The sequence below is a fragment of the Tenrec ecaudatus genome, chromosome 11, assembly GCF_050624435.1.
Source record: "Tenrec ecaudatus isolate mTenEca1 chromosome 11, mTenEca1.hap1, whole genome shotgun sequence".
Taxonomy (NCBI): Eukaryota; Metazoa; Chordata; class Mammalia; order Afrosoricida; family Tenrecidae; genus Tenrec; species Tenrec ecaudatus.
In genome coordinates, this window is record NC_134540.1 from 127,987,174 (window position 1) to 128,009,723 (window position 22,550).

Here is a 22,550-nt window from a genome sequence, read left to right on the forward strand (position 1 = left end):
AGAATGACCCCACCTGCTGACTCATGGGGATCCTCCAGAGGATTTGCAAGCCAGTAAATCTTTCCAGGAGCAGGGAACCTCTTCTTTCTCCTGAGGAGCAGTTAGTGGGACTGAACCAGGCAACAGCCCAACACTTCCTAAGCAGGCCTCCTGGAGCATTGTTAGAGCAAGGGGTAACCTGCTAGTGATAATGGGCTCCTGGGAGGAGAGTTTGCAGAAAGGCCTGAAGCGCTGAGCAAGATCTCAGGACGGTGGCCCTCTGGGAGCTTAGGACAAGTTCTAAACCCAGCCAGGAAGCTGAAGGGCTGACCAGACAGTAGCTGTTGGGGAGGAATGAGCATGCTGGGATAACTGCTGACACCCGCCTGGGGGCAGGGCTTCCTGGTTGGAGTTGTGGGAGCTGACTCAGGCCAGACCCCACCTGCTCTGAGACGCTGAGGCCACCCTCAAAGTTCACAGCCAACTGTCTCACGTGCTCGTCCGTATCCAGGTGGGTGCCTGGGGGAGGGGGTAGCTTCTGCAAGTTCTGCCACCCCAGGCCCAGAGTCCCACCATCAATGCCCGGGCCCTTGGCCACCATGCTGTCTCAGGAGAAAGCCACAAGCCTCCCTGATGCTTTGTCCCACTGGGTGGAGGGCCCCCTGAGGAGACATGGATCGCACCAATGAATCACACAATCTTCCTCTGACCACTTGAGGCCTCCTCACCCCCCACTATCATCACCCCAGTGCGCTTCCCAATCTGGACTAGAGTCCATAGGTATTAGCAAGAGATAAAACTCACAACACATGGAACCCAGGAACAGGAATGGGAATAGAGATAACAAAAGGGTAGGGGGAAGGCGGGTAGAGGATGGAAGGATGGGGAACTGATAGCAATGAATGACATATAACCACACACCCCTCGCAGGGAGAAGAGCAACAGAAAGCTGAGGATAAAAGAGACAATGGTCGATGTGAGATATGAAAATAATAACAATCTATAATCTATCAAGGAAACACGAGTGGGGAAGGAGGAAAAAAAGGGGAGCTGATCCCAAGGGCTCAATAGAAAGTAAATGTCTAGAAAAGAATGATTGCAATATACGTATGACTATGTCAGATACAATTGGTGTATGGATTATAACAAGAGTTGTAAGAGCCCCCAATAAGAACACACTGAGGATGGCGAAATGCACCACTGAAAACCTTATGCTAATCATTGATACACTGTCAGGTAGTAGAGGACTAGAAAAACTAGGCAGAACCTTGTCAGAAAGAGGACCAGATGACGAACACTTTTGGTCAGATTAAAGGGGAGGATCAGTGACAAAGAGCCAGGCCTTTTGCAGGATGCATGGCCACGGGAGCTGCAAAGATGTGTTCAAACATCAGAAAGATATGAGGGTGGCCCAGGACTGGCAAGCCTTTCCTTGTCCTGTACTTTGGGGTTGCTTTGAAGCACACCAACTGGACAGCACCTACCAACAAGACTAACCGAGGAAGAGGAAGCCACTATGATCCCAGAAACAGACATCACTAGGACGTGTCAGGAGACTTTTATAAAGGTAACCATGCCTGGCCCTTCATCACAGAAAGCTGGGGAAGCACCATTGTCCTGGTTTACCAGACGTTCCCCAGATAAATTACTGTCCAGCTGCCCATAGGAAGGAGAAATACCTATAGTCATGACGGAAGGGAGGTTCACTCCGCTATGGGAATGTGCTAATCTGTGCACTTAAATGTTGAAATCCACAGACACACGTGTATAAAAGAGAGTTGTAATTAAATATTAAATGCACATCAAGAAAACTTCCCTAAAAGATATTTTTAATCTCATAAGCCCACCATTATGCCATAGGCCCCCCAGAATCCACAACTATCTACAAAAGAGATGGAATGAGGCTGACTGCTAGTAAGAGCCAAGTCAGAGAAAGGAAAATAATCTCATATTTGGTGGGCATCTGCATATAGCTGGGGAGCACCCAAAGCTGTTTCACGTAGATAATGTGGCATCTGCTCAGATATGTCTGAGTGAACGTGAGGTTTGGAAGGAGTAGCATTTAACTGGCTAAGGCATCATCTCCCTTTACTGAATTTCAAAATCAAGATGCTCAAGAACTTGCAATGCTAAAGTGACCAATGCATGAATCATTCCGCCCTTCAATTAACACCACCTGTGCATTTTGGACATTTGGCGTGATAAGCTAACAATATCAGTGAGCATAACATGTTGTGAAAAACAGGAATATACAGAAAGCTCCATTGTTTAATGGAATTATTGTATACGGGAACCTGCAGGATGTAAAATTTCCCATAAAAATCTGATGATGGAAAATGACAATGCCCCTTCACCAAAAAACAAACAAACAAAACACCATATTGAGGCACTCTCAAAATGAAAAACGTAAATCTGGGTGAGGCAACACGGAAGGCAGCCTGTGAAACGCGACATTTTATGATTTCCTTCACATTCAAGTAGTTGAAAATCTAAGGCATGAGCTGAGAATAGTAAAACTGTTTAAGGCTCCATAATCGGTGCAGGGGAAACACCACAATAATTGCCTCTTCCTTAATATACTTGAATCTGCTGGAGTTACATTTGGAGGTGAGATAGGGGAAACTGTTTGAATTACAATAGTACGGAAGTAAAAGCAATTGTACACTGTGAGAAGGTGAAGTGTTTTCACTGGAATCGGTTGTCTGAATGACACCCACCTGGAGCTTTTATTGTTTTTTTTCAGTTGTAGCTTTTGATTCTGTGTCTTCTCTTCTGCAGGCTAGTTTTGCAGGGTATTGGCTGCTCTTTCTAGACTTTTGACAAACTCTTAGTCTGCAGGTTTAAGGTCTGGTGCTGGCTGCACTTTTGTCCATGGGAAGGAGAGGGACACAGAATCAAAGGGTTTTTTCAGATTGTCTATGTGTCCTAACGTAGATGTCAGACAGAACAGTCTGGTTCCGGTAGTTGCCATCTGCCTGGGACTGAGTTTTGGCAGCATGAGAAGAATGATAGGGATAAAAGTGATGGAAACAGAAGCAAGTATCTTTAATATATTGATGCCTTCAGACTCCAGCCTGGACACTGATCCTTTCTGGGGACTTTATATGCAGTCTCCCCTAACTCCAAAACAGTTCTGAGGAGTCGGTGATTGTGACTGATAGGAGTGCTCACTGCCTAGATATCACATTTCGTAGGTCTGCATGGGGCTATTTCATGTCAAGCGGTGGCTTAGTGTGCCTCAATCAGTGTTTCCACCCAAATTCCTAGGCTTCGGAAGTTCCCAGTACCCTGTGTCCTGCAGTCTCTTTTACTCAATAACCCTGGTGTTTATAATTTATAACCACGTTTTCATTTGTGTAGATCAAAAAAACTTGTTATTTAATAATGTGGTTTATGGAAATTGAAAAAATAACCCATAAGAAACTTATTTGTCTGAAAAAAAAAATAATGCCAGTTTGCAAGGAAATGTCTGGATAAGCTGAGTAGGCAGTAATAGAGCCGGCTCAAAGTTGGCAGCCAAGCACTTGCTTCATTGAATGTGTGTTACTATCCACTGTGTTGGACGTGAATTAGCATCATGAAAGAGGTTCCTGAAAGGTCCCCAAATCACTATTCCAAGGATTTAAACCATACTTTCCCCCATTATATTTAACCTCCAGATAATTCAAGCTTTTATAAAACAGGTCAATTTCACATTCAGTTCATCATCCCACAAATCAATTGGCTCATATCAGTTCAAAGACCCAGAACACAATCTCTGTGTTGTGCTCTAGTATAGTTATGATGAGCTTCATTATAACCATCTGCTTCATTTTCTTTTTTTAGAAAGTTTACCATAAATAGCATGCACTCATGCTATACCACACACCTCTGATGCCATTGTAGTTGTAAGTTGACATCCAATGTATTCAAGCTCCATAACGGTGATATATGTAAATCAAGGTGGTGGGAGTCCCCCATCCAGAGATTTTTCACTTTTTTTAATATTAAAAAACACACACAACATTGGTTTCTCTTGTTAATTTCTTACAATTTTTAAAAAGATGCTCCGTTACTGTTTTGTTGGTGTTTTTATATTTTGTGTTTGTTTTTATGTTTTACATATTTTGTATAAGTAGGGAATTTATAGGGAAATATGTACTTTAAGGAATAAATTTTAAGAATTAAAATATATTTTATTTTAAATAAATTAATGGATCTTTGATTTTACAGCTAAATCACTGATTATATATTTGCAGAGCAGATTTACAGGATGAAAGAAAATTCTATCAAGAGTGTTACCTTTGACTTCAAAGCCTTCCTAATAAAGTCTTTTAACTACATGTGGAAAAAAATAAGAAAAGAAAACCTAGAATCATGAGGTATTAGACTTCCGTCAGGAGTGCCTCTTGACAGAATCGTCGGGATGGGGCCGGTCATAACTCAGGACTGAGTACCTTTCATCCAAAAAGTTACTGTGGGGTAGATTCCAAGTCGTGAAACTACCATTTGTGCAGAGGCAAACTGAACCTAGTGAGATAGGGGCTGCAAGGCTGTGTGAGGGTTCAAAAGCAGACCACCCCGTCTGCCTTCTGAGGTACCACCATATGGGTTCAGATGATCGTTTAAGTTAAGATTTGAGCACTTAACTGTTTGTGCCACCCAGAGATGGCATGGAGGAAAATAGCTTTTCACTGTTTAGTGTCTTTCCCAAACAGAAATGGGTGCTTACTTCTGTCCTGCCTTTTCTTATATTAGTTGTGTTAGTCTGAGTACATAAGGGAAATAAATCCACTGAAACTGAAATGTATAAAAGAGAGCTTTAGATAAAGGGTAAATGCACATGGAGAAAAAATCCCAAACCAGTGCAGCCCAAGTCTACAAGAACAACATTAGCGCATATGTCACACCCCAGTCCACTATGTCCTCCTCCAACTTAACAAACACATGCAGTGAGGGTAGCTGCAGGTGGAAAGAACTGCCCATCTGGGTTTCTGAGGTTGTTACCTCTTAACTCGAATTAAAAGTGCCTTTTGTGCGCCTGGAGCGGATTTTGTTTGTAACCACTCAGCCACGAGGGCTCCATCTCCTTGTGCAGGAGTACTCGTGATTTATTATCTAACCCAATGCTACTCCAAGGGTGGTACATTGGCCGGTAATAAACAGTGAACTGTTTCTTATCTGTCCATTTGTAGCTAGGTACAGAAAAGAAGGCCAGAGTACAGGTCACTGCTATTTCCAATTCCAGCAATGTCATGTAAAGGGCAAAGCGCGCAGCAGGGATTCTAGACTAAGGACACACTGAGCATGACGAAATACACCACTGTAAACCTTATGCTAATCATAGAACCACTGTCAGGTAGTGGAGGACTAGTAAACCAAGGCAGAACCTTGTCAGAGAGAGGGCCAGATGACGAACACTTCTGGTCAGATTAAAGGGGAGGGCCAGTGACAAAGTGCCATGTCATTTGGATGATGCATGGCCACGGGCGCTTCAAAGATGGGTTCAAACATCAGAAAGATATGAGGGTGGCCCAGGATTGGCAAGCCTTTCCTTGTCCTGTACATTGGGGTTGCTTTGAAGCAGACCAACTGGATAGCACCTACCAAGAGGACCAACCGAGGAAAAGGAAGCCTGTATGATCCCAGAAACAGACATCACGAGGACGTGTCAGGAGACTTTTATAAAGGTAACCAATGGCCAGGCCCCTCATCACAGAAAGCTGGGGAAGCACCATTGTCTTGGTTTACCAGACGTTCCCCAGAAAAATTACTGTCCAGCCGCCCATAGGAAGGAGAAATACTTATAGACATGACAAAGGGAGGTTCACTCAGTAATGGGAATGTGTCAATCTGTGCGCTTTAGATGTTGAAATCCACAGACACACGTGTATAAAAGAGAGTTGTAATTAAATATTAAATGCACATCAAGAAAGCTTCCCTACAAGATCTTTTTAATCTCATAAGCCCACCATTATCACATAGGCCCCCCAGAATCCACACAGTCATCAAACATCTACAAAAGAGATGGAATGAAGCTGACTGCTAGTAAAAGCCAAGTCAGAGAAAGCAAAATAATCTCATATATGGTGAGCATCTGCATATAGCTGTGGAGCACCCAAAGCTGTTTCATGTAGATAATGTGGCTTCTGCTCAGATATGTCTGGGTGTACGTGAGGCTTGGAAGCAGTAGCATTTGACTGGCTAAGGCATGATCTCACTTAACTGAATTTCAAAATCAAGATGTTCGAGAACTTGCAATACTAAAGTGACCAATGCATGAATCATTCCGCCCTTCAATTAACACCACCTGTGCATCTTGGACATTTGGCATGATAACCTAGCAATATCAGAGAGCAAAACCTGTTGTGAAAAACAGGAAGATACAGAAAGCTCTATTGATTAATGTAATGATTGTATACGGGAACCTGCAGGATGTAAAATTTCCCATCAACAACTGATAATGGGAAATGATAATTCTCTTTGACACCCCCAAAAAAACCCATGCTGACGCACTCTAGAAATGAAAAACATAAATCTGAGTGAAGCAACACAGGAGGCAGTCCGTGAAATGTGGCATTTTATGATTTCCTTCACATTCAAGTTCTTAAAAATCTAAGGCATAAGATGAGAATAGTCAAACTGATTGAGGCTACAATAATCGGTGCAGGGGAAACACCAGAATAATTGCCTCTTCCTTAATATACTTGAATCTGCTGGAGTTACATTTGGAGGTGAGATTTGGAAACTGAACTACAATAGTACGGAAGTAAAAGCAATTTTACACTGTGAGAAGCTCAAGTGTTTTCACTGGAATCGGTTGTCTGAATGACACCAACCTGGAGCTTTTTTGTTTTTTTTTTTTCAGTTGTAACTTTTGATTATGTGTCTTCTCTTCTGCAGGCTAGTTTTGCAGGGTATTGGCTGCTCTTTCTAGACTTTTGACAAACTCTTAGTCTGCAGGTTTAAGGTCTGGTGCTGGCTGCACTTTTGTCCATGGGAAGGAGAGGTACACAGAATCAAAGGGTTTTTTCAGATTGTCTATGTGTCCTAACGTAGATGTCAGACAGAACAGTCTGGTTACTGTAGTTCCCATCTGCCTGGGACTGAGTTTTGGCAGCATGAGAAGAATGATAGGGATAAAAGTGATGGAAACAGAAGCAAGTATCTTTAATATATTGATGCCTTCAGACTACAGCCTGGACACTGATCCTTTCTGGGGACTTTATATGCAGTCTCCCATGACTCCAAAACAGTTCTGAGGAATCGGTGATTGTGACTGAGTAGGAGGGCTCACTGCCTAGATATCACACTTCGTAGGTCTGCATGAGGGCTATTCCACCTCAAGCGGTGTCTCAGTGTGCCTCAATCAGTGTTTCCACCCAAATCCCTAGGCTTCTGAAGTTCCCAGTACCCTGTGTCCTTCAGTCCCTTTTACTCAATAACCCTGGTGTTTATACTTTATAACCACTGAAAAAATAAGCCATTACAAACTCATTTGGCTAACAAAAATAATGCCAGTTTCTAAGGAAATGTCTGGATAGGCTGAGTAGGCAGTAATAGATCCCGTTCAAGGTTGGCAGCCAAGCACTTGCTTCATTGAATATGTGTCACTATACACAGTGTTCAAAGTAAATTGTCATGAAACAGGTTCCTGGAAGGTCCCCAAATCACTATTCCAAGGATTGAAACCATACTTTTCTCCATTCCATTTAGCCTTCCAAATCATTCAAGCTTTTAAAAAACACGTCAGTTTCACACTCAGTTCATCAGCCCACAACTCAATTGACATATCAGTTCAAAACCCAGAAAACACAATCTCTGAATTGTTCTGTATTATAGTTATGATGCGCTGCATTATGACCATCTGCCTCTCTTTCTTTTTTTAGAAAGTTTACCATAAGTAGCATGCACTCATGCTATACCACACACCTCTGATGCCATTGTAGCTGTAAGTTTATATCCAATGTATTTAAGGCCCACAGACTGATGACGGTGAGATATGTAAAGCCAGGGCGTAGGATTCCCCCATCCTAAAATTTTTCACTTTTTTTTAATATAAACACAGACACAAAACATTGGTTTCTCTTGTTAGTTTTTTAAATTTTTTAAAAGCTGCTCAGTTACTGTTTTGTTGGGGATTTCATATTTTGTGTTTGTTTTTTTATTTTTACCTCTTTGTATAAGTAGGGAATTTATAGGGAAATATGTACTTTATGGAATAAATTTTAAGAAGAAAAATGTATTAAATTTAAATAAATTAACAGATCTTTGATCTTACAGCTCAATCACTGATTATATATTTACAAAGCCGACTTAAAGGATGAAAAAATTTCTATCAAGAGTGTTACTTTTGACTTCAAAGCCTTCTTAATAAAGTCTTTTAACTACCTGTGGAAAAAAATAAGAAAAGCAAAGCAAGAATCATGAGGTATTTGACTTCGATCAGGACTGCCTCTTGACAGAATCATCAGGATGGGGACTGTCATAACACAGGACTGAGTACCTTTCATCCAAACAGTTACTGTGGGGTAGATACCAAGTCATGGAACTAACAGGTTTGCAGAGCCAAACTGAACCGTGTGAGATAGGGGCTGCGAGGCTGTGTGTGGGTTCAAAAGCAGACCACCAGGTCTGTCTTCTGAGATACCAACTTATGGGCTAAGATAATCGTTTTAGTTACGAATTGAGCACTTAACAGTTTGTTCCAACCAGAGAGGGCATGGAGGAAAATAGCTTTTCACTGTTTAGTGTCTTTCCCAAACGGAAACGGGTGCATATTTGTGTCCTGCCTTTTCTTATATTAGTTGTGTTAGTCTGAGTACATTAGAGAAATAAATCCACAGAAACTGAAATGCATAAAAGAGAGCTTTAGATAAAGGGAAAATGCACATGGAGAAAAAAAATCCCAAACCAGTGCAGCCAAAGTCTACAAGTCCAACATTAGCACATATGTCCCTCCCCAATCCACAATGTCCTCTCCATCTTAACAAACACATGCTGTGATGGGGGCTGCAGGTGGAAAGAACTGCCCATCTGGTTTTCTGAGGTTGTTAACTCTTTACTGAAATTAAGAGCGACTTTTGTGCGCCTGGAGCGACTAGTGTTTGTAACCACTCAGACAAGAGTGCTCCATCTCCTTGTGCATGGCTACACGTGATTTAATATCTACCCCAATGCTGCTCCAAGGGTGGTACATGTGCCGGTGATAAACTGTAACCTGTTTCAAATATGTCCATTTGTAGCAAGGCACAGGAAGGAAGGTCAGAGTGCAGGTCCCAGCTATTTCCAATGCAAGCAATGTCATGTAAAGGGAAAAGCATGCAGCAGGGTTTCTAGACTAAGGACACACTGAGGATGACGAAATACACCAATGAAAATCTTATGCTAATCATGGAAACACTGTCAGGTAGTGGAGGACTAGTAAAGCAAGGCAGAATCTTGTCAGAGAGAGGGCCAGATGACGAACCCTTCTGGTCAGATTAAAGGGGAGGGCCAGTGACAAATGGCCATGCGGTTTGCACGATGCATGGCCATGGGGGCTGCAAAGATGGGTTCAAACATCAGAATGATATAAGTGTGGCAAGGGACAGGCAAGCCATTCCTTGTCCTGTACATTGGGGTTGCTTTGAAGCAGACCAACTGGATAGCATCTACCAACAAGACCAACCGAGGAAGAGGAAGCCTCTATGATCCCAGAAACTGACATCACTAGGACATGTCAGGAGACTTTTACAAAGGTAACCAATGGCCTGGTCCCTCATCACAGAAAGCTGGGGAAGCACCATTGTCCTGGTTTAACAGACGTTCCCCAGATGAATTACTGTCCAGATGCCCATAGGAAGGAGAAAATATCTATAGACATGATGGAAGGGAGGTTCACTCCGCTATGAGAATGTGTTAATCTGCGCAATTTAGATGTTGAAACCCACAGACACACGTGTAAAATAGAGAGTTGTAATTAAATATTAAATGCACATCAAGAAAACTTCCCTAAAAGATCTTTTTAATCTCATTAGCCCACAATTATTCCACAGGACTCCCAGAATCCACACAGTCTTCAACCATCTACAAAAGAGATGGAATGAGGCTGACTGCTAGTAAAAGACAAGTCAGAGAAAGCAAAATAATCTCCTATTTGGTGGGCATCTGCATATAGCTGTGGAGCACCCAAAGCTGTTTCACGTAGATAAAGTGGTTTCTTCTCAGATATGTCTGAGTGTACGTGAGGCTTGGAAGCAGTAGCATTTAACTGGCTAAGGCATCATCTCACTATAATTAATTTCAAAATCAAGATGCTGGAGAACTTGCAAAGCTAAACTGACCAATGCCTGAATCATCCCGCCCTTCAATTAACACCACCTGTGCATCTTGGACATTTGGCATGATAAGCTTACAATATCAATGAGCATAACCTGTTGTGAAAAACAGGAAGATACAAAAAGCTCCATTGTTTAATGTAACTATTGTATACGGGAACCCGCAGGATGTAAAATTTCCCATCAACAACTGATGATGGGAAATAATAATGCTCTTTGACCCCCCTTAAATCCCATATTGAGGCACTCTAGAAATTAAAAACATAAATCTGGGTGAGGCAACTCAGAAGGCAGCATGTTTAACGCGACATTTTATGATTTCCTTCACATTCAAGTAGTTGAAAATCTAAGGCATGAGCTGAGAATAGTAAAACTGTTTGAGGCTCCATAATCGGTGCAGGGGAAACACCACAATAATTGCCTCTTCCTTAATATACTTGAATCTGCTGGAGTTACATATGGAGGTGAGATATGGGAAAATGTTTGAATTACAATAGTATGGAAGTAAAAGCAATTTTACACTATGAGAAGCTCAAGTGTTTTCATTGGAATCGGTTGTCTGAATGACACCCACCTGGAGCTTTTTTTTTTTTCAGTTGTAGCTTTTGATTCTGTGTCTTCTCTTCTGCAGGCTAGGTTTCCAAGTTATTGACTGCTCTTTCTAGACTTTTGACAAACTCTTAGTCTGCAGTTTTAAGGTCTGGTGCTGGCTGCAGTTTTGTCTATGGGTGGGAGAGCGACACAGAATCAAAGTGTTTATTCAGATGGTCGATGTGTCCAAATGTATAAGTAAGATGGAACAGTCTGGTTCCGGTAGTTGCCATCTGCCTGGGACTGAGTTTTGGCTTCATGAGAAGAATGATAGGGATGAAAGTGATGCAAACAGAAGCAAGTATCTTTAATATATTGATGCCTTCAGACTCCAGCATGGACACTGATCCTTTCTGGAGAATTTATATGCAGTCACCCCTGACTCCAAAACAGTTCTGAGGAGTTGGTGATTGTGATTGAGTAGTAGGGCTCACTGCCTAGATACCACACTTCGTCGGTCTGCATGAGGGCTATTCCACCTCAAGCGGTGTCTCAGTGTGCCTCAATCAGTGTTTCCACCCAAATCCCTAGGCTTCTGAAGTTCCCAGTACCCTGTGTCCTTCAGTCCCTTTTACTCAATAACCCTGGTGTTTATACTTTATAACCACCTTTTCATTTGTGGAGCTCAAAAACAAATTTGTTATTAAATAATATGGTTTATGGAAAATGAAAAAATAAGCCATTACAAACTTATTTGCCTAACAAAAATAATGCCAGTTTCTAAGGAAATGTCTGGATAGGCTAAGTAGGCAGTAATAGAGCCGGTTCAAGGTTGGCAGCCAAGCACTTGCTTCATTTAATGTGTGTCACTATCGACGATGTTGGAAGTAAATTGTCATGAAACATGTTCCTGGAAGGTCCCCAAATCACTATTCCAAGGATTGAAACCATACTTCTCCCCATTCCATTTAGCCTTCCACATCATTCAAGCTTTTAAAAAACAGGTCAATTTCACACTCAGTTTATCAGCCCACAACTCAATTGACTTATATCAGATCAAAACCCAGAAAACACAATATCTGAGTTGTGCTGTATTATAGTTATGATGAGCTACATTATGACCATGTGCCTCTCTTTTTTTTTAGAAAGTTTACCATAAGTAGCATGCACTCATGCTATACCACACACCTCTGATGCCATTGTAGCTGTAAGTTTATATCCAATGTATTCAAGGCCCACAGACTGATGACGGTGAGATATGTAAAGCCAGGGGGTAGGATTCCCCCATCCTAAGATTTTTCACTTTTTTTTTAATATTAACACAGACACAAACCATTGGTTTCTCTTGTTAGTTTTTTATAATTTTTAAAAAGCTACTCAGTTACTGTTTTGTTGGGGATTTCATATTTTGTGTTTGTTTTTATTTTTTACCTCTTTTGTATAAGTAGGGAATTTATAGGGAAACATGTACTTTATGGAATAAACTTTAAGAAGCAAAATGTATATAAATTTAAATAAATTAACAGATCTTTGATCTTACAGCTCAATCACTGATTATATATTTACAAAGCCGACTTAAAGGATGAAAGAAAATTCTATCAAGAGTGTTACTTTTGACTTCAAAACCTTCTTAATAAAGTCTTTTAACTACCTGTGGAAAAAAATAAGAAAAGCAAATCAAGAATCATGAGGAATTTGACTTCGGTCAGGAGTGCCTCATGACAGAATCGTCAGGATGGGGCCTGTCATAACACAGGACTGAGTAAGTGTCATCCAAACAGTTACTGTGGGGTAGATTCCAAGTCATGGAACTACCAGGTTTGCAGAGCCAAACTGAAGCGTGTGAGATAGGGGCTGCAAGGCTGTGTGTGGGTTCAAAAGCAGACCACCAAGTCTGTCTTCTGAGGTACCACCATATGGGCTCAGATGATCGTTTTAGTTACGAATTGAGCAATTAAATGTTTTTGCCACCCAGAGATGACATGGAGGAAAATAGCTTTTCACTCTTTAGTGTTTTTCCCAAACGGAAACGGGTGCTTCCTTGTGTCTTGCCTTTCTTATCTTAGTTGTGTTAGTCTGAGTACATTAGAGAAATAAATCCACAGAAACTGAAATGTATAAAAGAGAGCTTTAGATAAAGGGTAAATGCACATGGAGAAAAAAATACCAAACCAGTGCAGCCAAAGTCTACAAGTCCAACATTAGCCCATATGTCACACACCAATCAACTATGTCCTCCTCCTACTTAAGAAACACATGCAGTGATGGTGGCTGTAGGTGGAACGAACTGCCCATCTGGTTTTCTGAGGTTATTAACTCTTTACTGGAATTAAGAGCGCCTTTTGTGCACCTGGAGCGGCTAGTGTTTGTAACCACTCAGAATCGAGGGCTCCATCTCCTTGTACAGGACTACTCGTGATTTATTATCTACCCCAATGCTGCTCCAAGGGTGGTACATGGGGCGTTGATAAACTGTGAATGTTTAAAATCTGTCCATTTGTAGCTAGGTACAGAAAGAAAGCTCAGAGTGCAGGTCCCAGCTATTTCCAATGCCAGCAATGTCATGTAAAGGGCAAAGCACGCAGCAGGGTTTCTAGACTAAGGACACACTGAGGATGACGAAATACACCAATGAAAATCTTATGCTAATCATGGAAACACTGTCAGGTAGTGGAGGACTAGTAAAGCAAGGCAGAATCTTGTCAGAAAGAGGGCCAGATGACGAACACTTCTGGTCAGATTAAAGGGGAGGGCCAGTGACAAAGAGCCAGGCCGTTTGCAGGATGCATGGACATGGGGGCTGTAAAGATGGGTTCAAACATCAGAAAGATATAAGGGTGGCCCAGGACTAGCAAGCCATTCCTTGTACTGTACATTGGGGTTGCTTTGAAGCAGACCAACTGGATAGCATCTACCAACAAGACCAACCGAGGAAGAGGAAGCCTCTATGATCCCAGAAACTGACATCACTAGGACAAGTCAGGAGACTTTCACAAAGGTAACCAATGGCCTGGTCCCTCATCACAGAAAGCTGGGGAAGCACCATTGTCCTGGTTTAACAGACGTTCCCCAGATGAATTACTGTCCAGATGCCCATAGGAAGGAGAAAATATCTATAGACATGATGGAAGGGAGGTTCACTCCGCTATGAGAATGTGTTAATCTGCGCAATTTAGATGTTGAAACCCACAGACACACGTGTAAAATAGAGAGTTGTAATTAAATATTAAATGCACATCAAGAAAACTTCCCTAAAAGATCTTTTTAATCTCATTAGCCCACAATTATTCCACAGGACTCCCAGAATCCACACAGTCTTCAACCATCTACAAAAGAGATGGAATGAGGCTGACTGCTAGTAAAAGACAAGTCAGAGAAAGCAAAATAATCTCCTATTTGGTGGGCATCTGCATATAGCTGTGGAGCACCCAAAGCTGTTTCACGTAGATAAAGTGGTTTCTTCTCAGATATGTCTGAGTGTACGTGAGGCTTGGAAGCAGTAGCATTTAACTGGCTAAGGCATCATCTCACTATAATTAATTTCAAAATCAAGATGCTGGAGAACTTGCAAAGCTAAACTGACCAATGCCTGAATCATCCCGCCCTTCAATTAACACCACCTGTGCATCTTGGACATTTGGCATGATAAGCTTACAATATCAATGAGCATAACCTGTTGTGAAAAACAGGAAGATACAAAAAGCTCCATTGTTTAATGTAACTATTGTATACGGGAACCCGCAGGATGTAAAATTTCCCATCAACAACTGATGATGGGAAATAATAATGCTCTTTGACCCCCCTTAAATCCCATATTGAGGCACTCTAGAAATTAAAAACATAAATCTGGGTGAGGCAACTCAGAAGGCAGCATGTTTAATGCGACATTTTATGATTTCCTTCACATTCAAGTAGTTGAAAATCTAAGGCATGAGCTGAGAATAGTAAAACTGTTTGAGGCTCCATAATCGGTGCAGGGGAAACACCACAATAATTGCCTCTTCCTTAATATACTTGAATCTGCTGGAGTTACATATGGAGGTGAGATATGGGAAAATGTTTGAATTACAATAGTATGGAAGTAAAAGCAATTTTACACTATGAGAAGCTCAAGTGTTTTCATTGGAATCGGTTGTCTGAATGACACCCACCTGGAGCTTTTTTTTTTTTCAGTTGTAGCTTTTGATTCTGTGTCTTCTCTTCTGCAGGCTAGGTTTCCAAGTTATTGACTGCTCTTTCTAGACTTTTGACAAACTCTTAGTCTGCAGTTTTAAGGTCTGGTGCTGGCTGCAGTTTTGTCTATGGGTGGGAGAGCGACACAGAATCAAAGTGTTTATTCAGATGGTTGATGTGTCCAAATGTATAAGTAAGATGGAACAGTCTGGTTCCGGTAGTTGCCATCTGCCTGGGACTGAGTTTTGGCTTCATGAGAAGAATGATAGGGATGAAAGTGATGCAAACAGAAGCAAGTATCTTTAATATATTGATGCCTTCAGACTCCAGCATGGACACTGATCCTTTCTGGAGAATTTATATGCAGTCACCCCTGACTCCAAAACAGTTCTGAGGAGTTGGTGATTGTGATTGAGTAGTAGGGCTCACTGCCTAGATACCACACTTCGTCGGTCTGCATGAGGGCTATTCCACCTCAAGCGGTGTCTCAGTGTGCCTCAATCAGTGTTTCCACCCAAATCCCTAGGCTTCTGAAGTTCCCAGTACCCTGTGTCCTTCAGTCCCTTTTACTCAATAACCCTGGTGTTTATACTTTATAACCACCTTTTCATTTGTGGAGCTCAAAAACAAATTTGTTATTAAATAATATGGTTTATGGAAAATGAAAAAATAAGCCATTACAAACTTATTTGCCTAACAAAAATAATGCCAGTTTCTAAGGAAATGTCTGGATAGGCTAAGTAGGCAGTAATAGAGCCGGTTCAAGGTTGGCAGCCAAGCACTTGCTTCATTTAATGTGTGTCACTATCGACGATGTTGGAAGTAAATTGTCATGAAACATGTTCCTGGAAGGTCCCCAAATCACTATTCCAAGGATTGAAACCATACTTCTCCCCATTCCATTTAGCCTTCCACATCATTCAAGCTTTTAAAAAACAGGTCAATTTCACACTCAGTTTATCAGCCCACAACTCAATTGACTTATATCAGATCAAAACCCAGAAAACACAATATCTGAGTTGTGCTGTATTATAGTTATGATGAGCTACATTATGACCATGTGCCTCTCTTTTTTTTTAGAAAGTTTACCATAAGTAGCATGCACTCATGCTATACCACACACCTCTGATGCCATTGTAGCTGTAAGTTTATATCCAATGTATTCAAGGCCCACAGACTGATGACGGTGAGATATGTAAAGCCAGGGGGTAGGATTCCCCCATCCTAAGATTTTTCACTTTTTTTTTAATATTAACACAGACACAAACCATTGGTTTCTCTTGTTAGTTTTTTATAATTTTTAAAAAGCTACTCAGTTACTGTTTTGTTGGGGATTTCATATTTTGTGTTTGTTTTTATTTTTTACCTCTTTTGTATAAGTAGGGAATTTATAGGGAAACATGTACTTTATGGAATAAACTTTAAGAAGCAAAATGTATATAAATTTAAATAAATTAACAGATCTTTGATCTTACAGCTCAATCACTGATTATATATTTACAAAGCCGACTTAAAGGATGAAAGAAAATTCTATCAAGAGTGTTACTTTTGACTTCAAAACCTTCTTAATAAAGTCTTTTAACTACCTGTGGAAAAAAATAAGAAAAGCAAATCAAGAATCATGAGGAATTTGACTTCGGTCAGGAGTGCCTCATGACAGAATCGTCAGGATGGGGCCTGTCATAACACAGGACTGAGTAAGTGTCATCCAAACAGTTACTGTGGGGTAGATTCCAAGTCATGGAACTACCAGGTTTGCAGAGCCAAACTGAAGCGTGTGAGATAGGGGCTGCAAGGCTGTGTGTGGGTTCAAAAGCAGACCACCAAGTCTGTCTTCTGAGGTACCACCATATGGGCTCAGATGATCGTTTTAGTTACGAATTGAGCAATTAAATGTTTTTGCCACCCAGAGATGACATGGAGGAAAATAGCTTTTCACTCTTTAGTGTTTTTCCCAAACGGAAATGGGTGCTTCCTTGTGTCTTGCCTTTCTTATCTTAGTTGTGTTAGTCTGAGTACATTAGAGAAATAAATCCACAGAAACTGAAATGTATAAAAGAGAGCTTTAGATAAAGGGTAAATGCACATGGAGAAAAAAATACCAAACCAGTGCAGCCAAAGTCTACAAGTCCAACATTAGCCCATATGTCACACACCAATCAACTATGTCCTCCTCCTACTTAAGAAACACATGCAGTGATGGTGGCTGTAGGTGGAACGAACTGCCCATCTGGTTTTCTGAGGTTATTAACTCTTTACTGGAATTAAGAGCGCCTTTTGTGCACCTGGAGCGGCTAGTGTTTGTAACCACTCAGAATCGAGGGCTCCATCTCCTTGTACAGGACTACTCGTGATTTATTATCTACCCCAATGCTGCTCCAAGGGTGGTACATGGGGCGTTGATAAACTGTGAATGTTTAAAATCTGTCCATTTGTAGCTAGGTACAGAAAGAAAGCTCAGAGTGCAGGTCCCAGCTATTTCCAATGCCAGCAATGTCATGTAAAGGGCAAAGCACGCAGCAGGGTTTCTAGACTAAGGACACACTGAGGATGACGAAATACACCAATGAAAATCTTATGCTAATCATGGAAACACTGTCAGGTAGTGGAGGACTAGTAAAGCAAGGCAGAATCTTGTCAGAAAGAGGGCCAGATGACGAACACTTCTGGTCAGATTAAAGGGGAGGGCCAGTGACAAAGAGCCAGGCCGTTTGCAGGATGCATGGACATGGGGGCTGTAAAGATGGGTTCAAACATCAGAAAGATATAAGGGTGGCCCAGGACTAGCAAGCCATTCCTTGTCCTGTACATTGGGGTTGCTTTGAAGCAGACCAACTGGATAGCATCTACCAACAAGACCAACCGAGGAAGAGGAAGCCTCTATGATCCCAGAAACTGACATCACTAGGACATGTCAGGAGACTTTTACAAAGGTAACCAATGGCCTGGTCCCTCATCACAGAAAGCTGGGGAAGCACCATTGTCCTGGTTTAACAGACGTTCCCCAGATGAATTACTGTCCAGATGCCCATAGGAAGGAGAAAATATCTATAGACATGATGGAAGGGAGGTTCACTCCGCTATGAGAATGTGTTAATCTGCGCACTTTAGATGTTGAAACCCACAGACACACGTGTAAAATAGAGAGTTGTAATTAAATATTAAATGCACATCAAGAAAACTTCCCTAAAAGATCTTTTTAATCTCATTAGCCCACAATTATTCCACAGGACTCCCAGAATCCACACAGTCTTCAACCATCTACAAAAGAGATGGAATGAGGCTGACTGCTAGTAAAAGACAAGTCAGAGAAAGCAAAATAATCTCCTATTTGGTGGGCATCTGCATATAGCTGTGGAGCACCCAAAGCTGTTTCACGTAGATAAAGTGGTTTCTTCTCAGATATGTCTGAGTGTACGTGAGGCTTGGAAGCAGTAGCATTTAACTGGCTAAGGCATCATCTCACTATAATTAATTTCAAAATCAAGATGCTGGAGAACTTGCAAAGCTAAACTGACCAATGCCTGAATCATCCCGCCCTTCAATTAACACCACCTGTGCATCTTGGACATTTGGCATGATAAGCTTACAATATCAATGAGCATAACCTGTTGTGAAAAACAGGAAGATACAAAAAGCTCCATTGTTTAATGTAACTATTGTATACGGGAACCCGCAGGATGTAAAATTTCCCATCAACAACTGATGATGGGAAATAATAATGCTCTTTGACCCCCCTTAAATCCCATATTGAGGCACTCTAGAAATTAAAAACATAAATCTGGGTGAGGCAACTCAGAAGGCAGCATGTTTAACGCGACATTTTATGATTTCCTTCACATTCAAGTAGTTGAAAATCTAAGGCATGAGCTGAGAATAGTAAAACTGTTTGAGGCTCCATAATCGGTGCAGGGGAAACACCACAATAATTGCCTCTTCCTTAATATACTTGAATCTGCTGGAGTTACATATGGAGGTGAGATATGGGAAAATGTTTGAATTACAATAGTATGGAAGTAAAAGCAATTTTACACTATGAGAAGCTCAAGTGTTTTCATTGGAATCGGTTGTCTGAATGACACCCACCTGGAGCTTTTTTTTTTTTCAGTTGTAGCTTTTGATTCTGTGTCTTCTCTTCTGCAGGCTAGGTTTCCAAGTTATTGACTGCTCTTTCTAGACTTTTGACAAACTCTTAGTCTGCAGTTTTAAGGTCTGGTGCTGGCTGCAGTTTTGTCTATGGGTGGGAGAGCGACACAGAATCAAAGTGTTTATTCAGATGGTCGATGTGTCCAAATGTATAAGTAAGATGGAACAGTCTGGTTCCGGTAGTTGCCATCTGCCTGGGACTGAGTTTTGGCTTCATGAGAAGAATGATAGGGATGAAAGTGATGCAAACAGAAGCAAGTATCTTTAATATATTGATGCCTTCAGACTCCAGCATGGACACTGATCCTTTCTGGAGAATTTATATGCAGTCACCCCTGACTCCAAAACAGTTCTGAGGAGTTGGTGATTGTGATTGAGTAGTAGGGCTCACTGCCTAGATACCACACTTCGTCGGTCTGCATGAGGGCTATTCCACCTCAAGCGGTGTCTCAGTGTGCCTCAATCAGTGTTTCCACCCAAATCCCTAGGCTTCTGAAGTTCCCAGTACCCTGTGTCCTTCAGTCCCTTTTACTCAATAACCCTGGTGTTTATACTTTATAACCACCTTTTCATTTGTGGAGCTCAAAAACAAATTTGTTATTAAATAATATGGTTTATGGAAAATGAAAAAATAAGCCATTACAAACTTATTTGCCTAACAAAAATAATGCCAGTTTCTAAGGAAATGTCTGGATAGGCTAAGTAGGCAGTAATAGAGCCGGTTCAAGGTTGGCAGCCAAGCACTTGCTTCATTTAATGTGTGTCACTATCGACGATGTTGGAAGTAAATTGTCATGAAACATGTTCCTGGAAGGTCCCCAAATCACTATTCCAAGGATTGAAACCATACTTCTCCCCATTCCATTTAGCCTTCCACATCATTCAAGCTTTTAAAAAACAGGTCAATTTCACACTCAGTTTATCAGCCCACAACTCAATTGACTTATATCAGATCAAAACCCAGAAAACACAATATCTGAGTTGTGCTGTATTATAGTTATGATGAGCTACATTATGACCATGTGCCTCTCTTTTTTTTTAGAAAGTTTACCATAAGTAGCATGCACTCATGCTATACCACACACCTCTGATGCCATTGTAGCTGTAAGTTTATATCCAATGTATTCAAGGCCCACAGACTGATGACGGTGAGATATGTAAAGCCAGGGGGTAGGATTCCCCCATCCTAAGATTTTTCACTTTTTTTTTAATATTAACACAGACACAAACCATTGGTTTCTCTTGTTAGTTTTTTATAATTTTTAAAAAGCTACTCAGTTACTGTTTTGTTGGGGATTTCATATTTTGTGTTTGTTTTTATTTTTTACCTCTTTTGTATAAGTAGGGAATTTATAGGGAAACATGTACTTTATGGAATAAACTTTAAGAAGCAAAATGTATATAAATTTAAATAAATTAACAGATCTTTGATCTTACAGCTCAATCACTGATTATATATTTACAAAGCCGACTTAAAGGATGAAAGAAAATTCTATCAAGAGTGTTACTTTTGACTTCAAAACCTTCTTAATAAAGTCTTTTAACTACCTGTGGAAAAAAATAAGAAAAGCAAATCAAGAATCATGAGGAATTTGACTTCGGTCAGGAGTGCCTCATGACAGAATCGTCAGGATGGGGCCTGTCATAACACAGGACTGAGTAAGTGTCATCCAAACAGTTACTGTGGGGTAGATTCCAAGTCATGGAACTACCAGGTTTGCAGAGCCAAACTGAAGCGTGTGAGATAGGGGCTGCAAGGCTGTGTGTGGGTTCAAAAGCAGACCACCAAGTCTGTCTTCTGAGGTACCACCATATGGGCTCAGATGATCGTTTTAGTTACGAATTGAGCAATTAAATGTTTTTGCCACCCAGAGATGACATGGAGGAAAATAGCTTTTCACTCTTTAGTGTTTTTCCCAAACGGAAACGGGTGCTTCCTTGTGTCTTGCCTTTCTTATCTTAGTTGTGTTAGTCTGAGTACATTAGAGAAATAAATCCACAGAAACTGAAATGTATAAAAGAGAGCTTTAGATAAAGGGTAAATGCACATGGAGAAAAAAATACCAAACCAGTGCAGCCAAAGTCTACAAGTCCAACATTAGCCCATATGTCACACACCAATCAACTATGTCCTCCTCCTACTTAAGAAACACATGCAGTGATGGTGGCTGTAGGTGGAACGAACTGCCCATCTGGTTTTCTGAGGTTATTAACTCTTTACTGGAATTAAGAGCGCCTTTTGTGCACCTGGAGCGGCTAGTGTTTGTAACCACTCAGAATCGAGGGCTCCATCTCCTTGTACAGGACTACTCGTGATTTATTATCTACCCCAATGCTGCTCCAAGGGTGGTACATGGGCCGTTAATAAACTGTGAATGTTTAAAATCTGTCCATTTGTAGCTAGGTACAGAAAGAAAGCTCAGAGTGCAGGTCCCAGCTATTTCCAATGCCAGCAATGTCATGTAAAGGGCAAAGCACGCAGCAGGGTTTCTAGACTAAGGACACACTGAGGATGACGAAATACACCAATGAAAATCTTATGCTAATCATGGAAACACTGTCAGGTAGTGGAGGACTAGTAAAGCAAGGCAGAATCTTGTCAGAAAGAGGGCCAGATGACGAACACTTCTGGTCAGATTAAAGGGGAGGGCCAGTGACAAAGAGCCAGGCCGTTTGCAGGATGCATGGACATGGGGGCTGTAAGATTGGTTCAAACATCAGAAAGCTATAAGGGTGGCCCAGGACTAGCAAGCCATTCCTTGTCCTGTACATTGGGGTTGCTTTGAAGCAGACCAACTGGATAGCATCTACCAACAAGACCAACCGAGGAAGAGGAAGCCTCTATGATCCCAGAAACTGACATCACTAGGACATGTCAGGAGACTTTTACAAAGGTAACGAATGGCCTGGTCCCTCATCACAGAAAGCTGGGGAAGCACCATTGTCCTGGTTTAACAGACGTTCCCCAGATGAATTACTGTCCAGATGCCCATAGGAAGGAGAAAATATCTATAGACATGATGGAAGGGAGGTTCACTCCGCTATGAGAATGTGTTAATCTGCGCACTTTAGATGTTGAAACCCACAGACACACGTGTAAAATAGAGAGTTGTAATTAAATATTAAATGCACATCAAGAAAACTTCCCTAAAAGATCTTTTTAATCTCATTAGCCCACAATTATTCCACAGGACTCCCAGAATCCACACAGTCTTCAACCATCTACAAAAGAGATGGAATGAGGCTGACTGCTAGTAAAAGACAAGTCAGAGAAAGCAAAATAATCTCCTATTTGGTGGGCATCTGCATATAGCTGTGGAGCACCCAAAGCTGTTTCACGTAGATAAAGTGGTTTCTTCTCAGATATGTCTGAGTGTACGTGAGGCTTGGAAGCAGTAGCATTTAACTGGCTAAGGCATCATC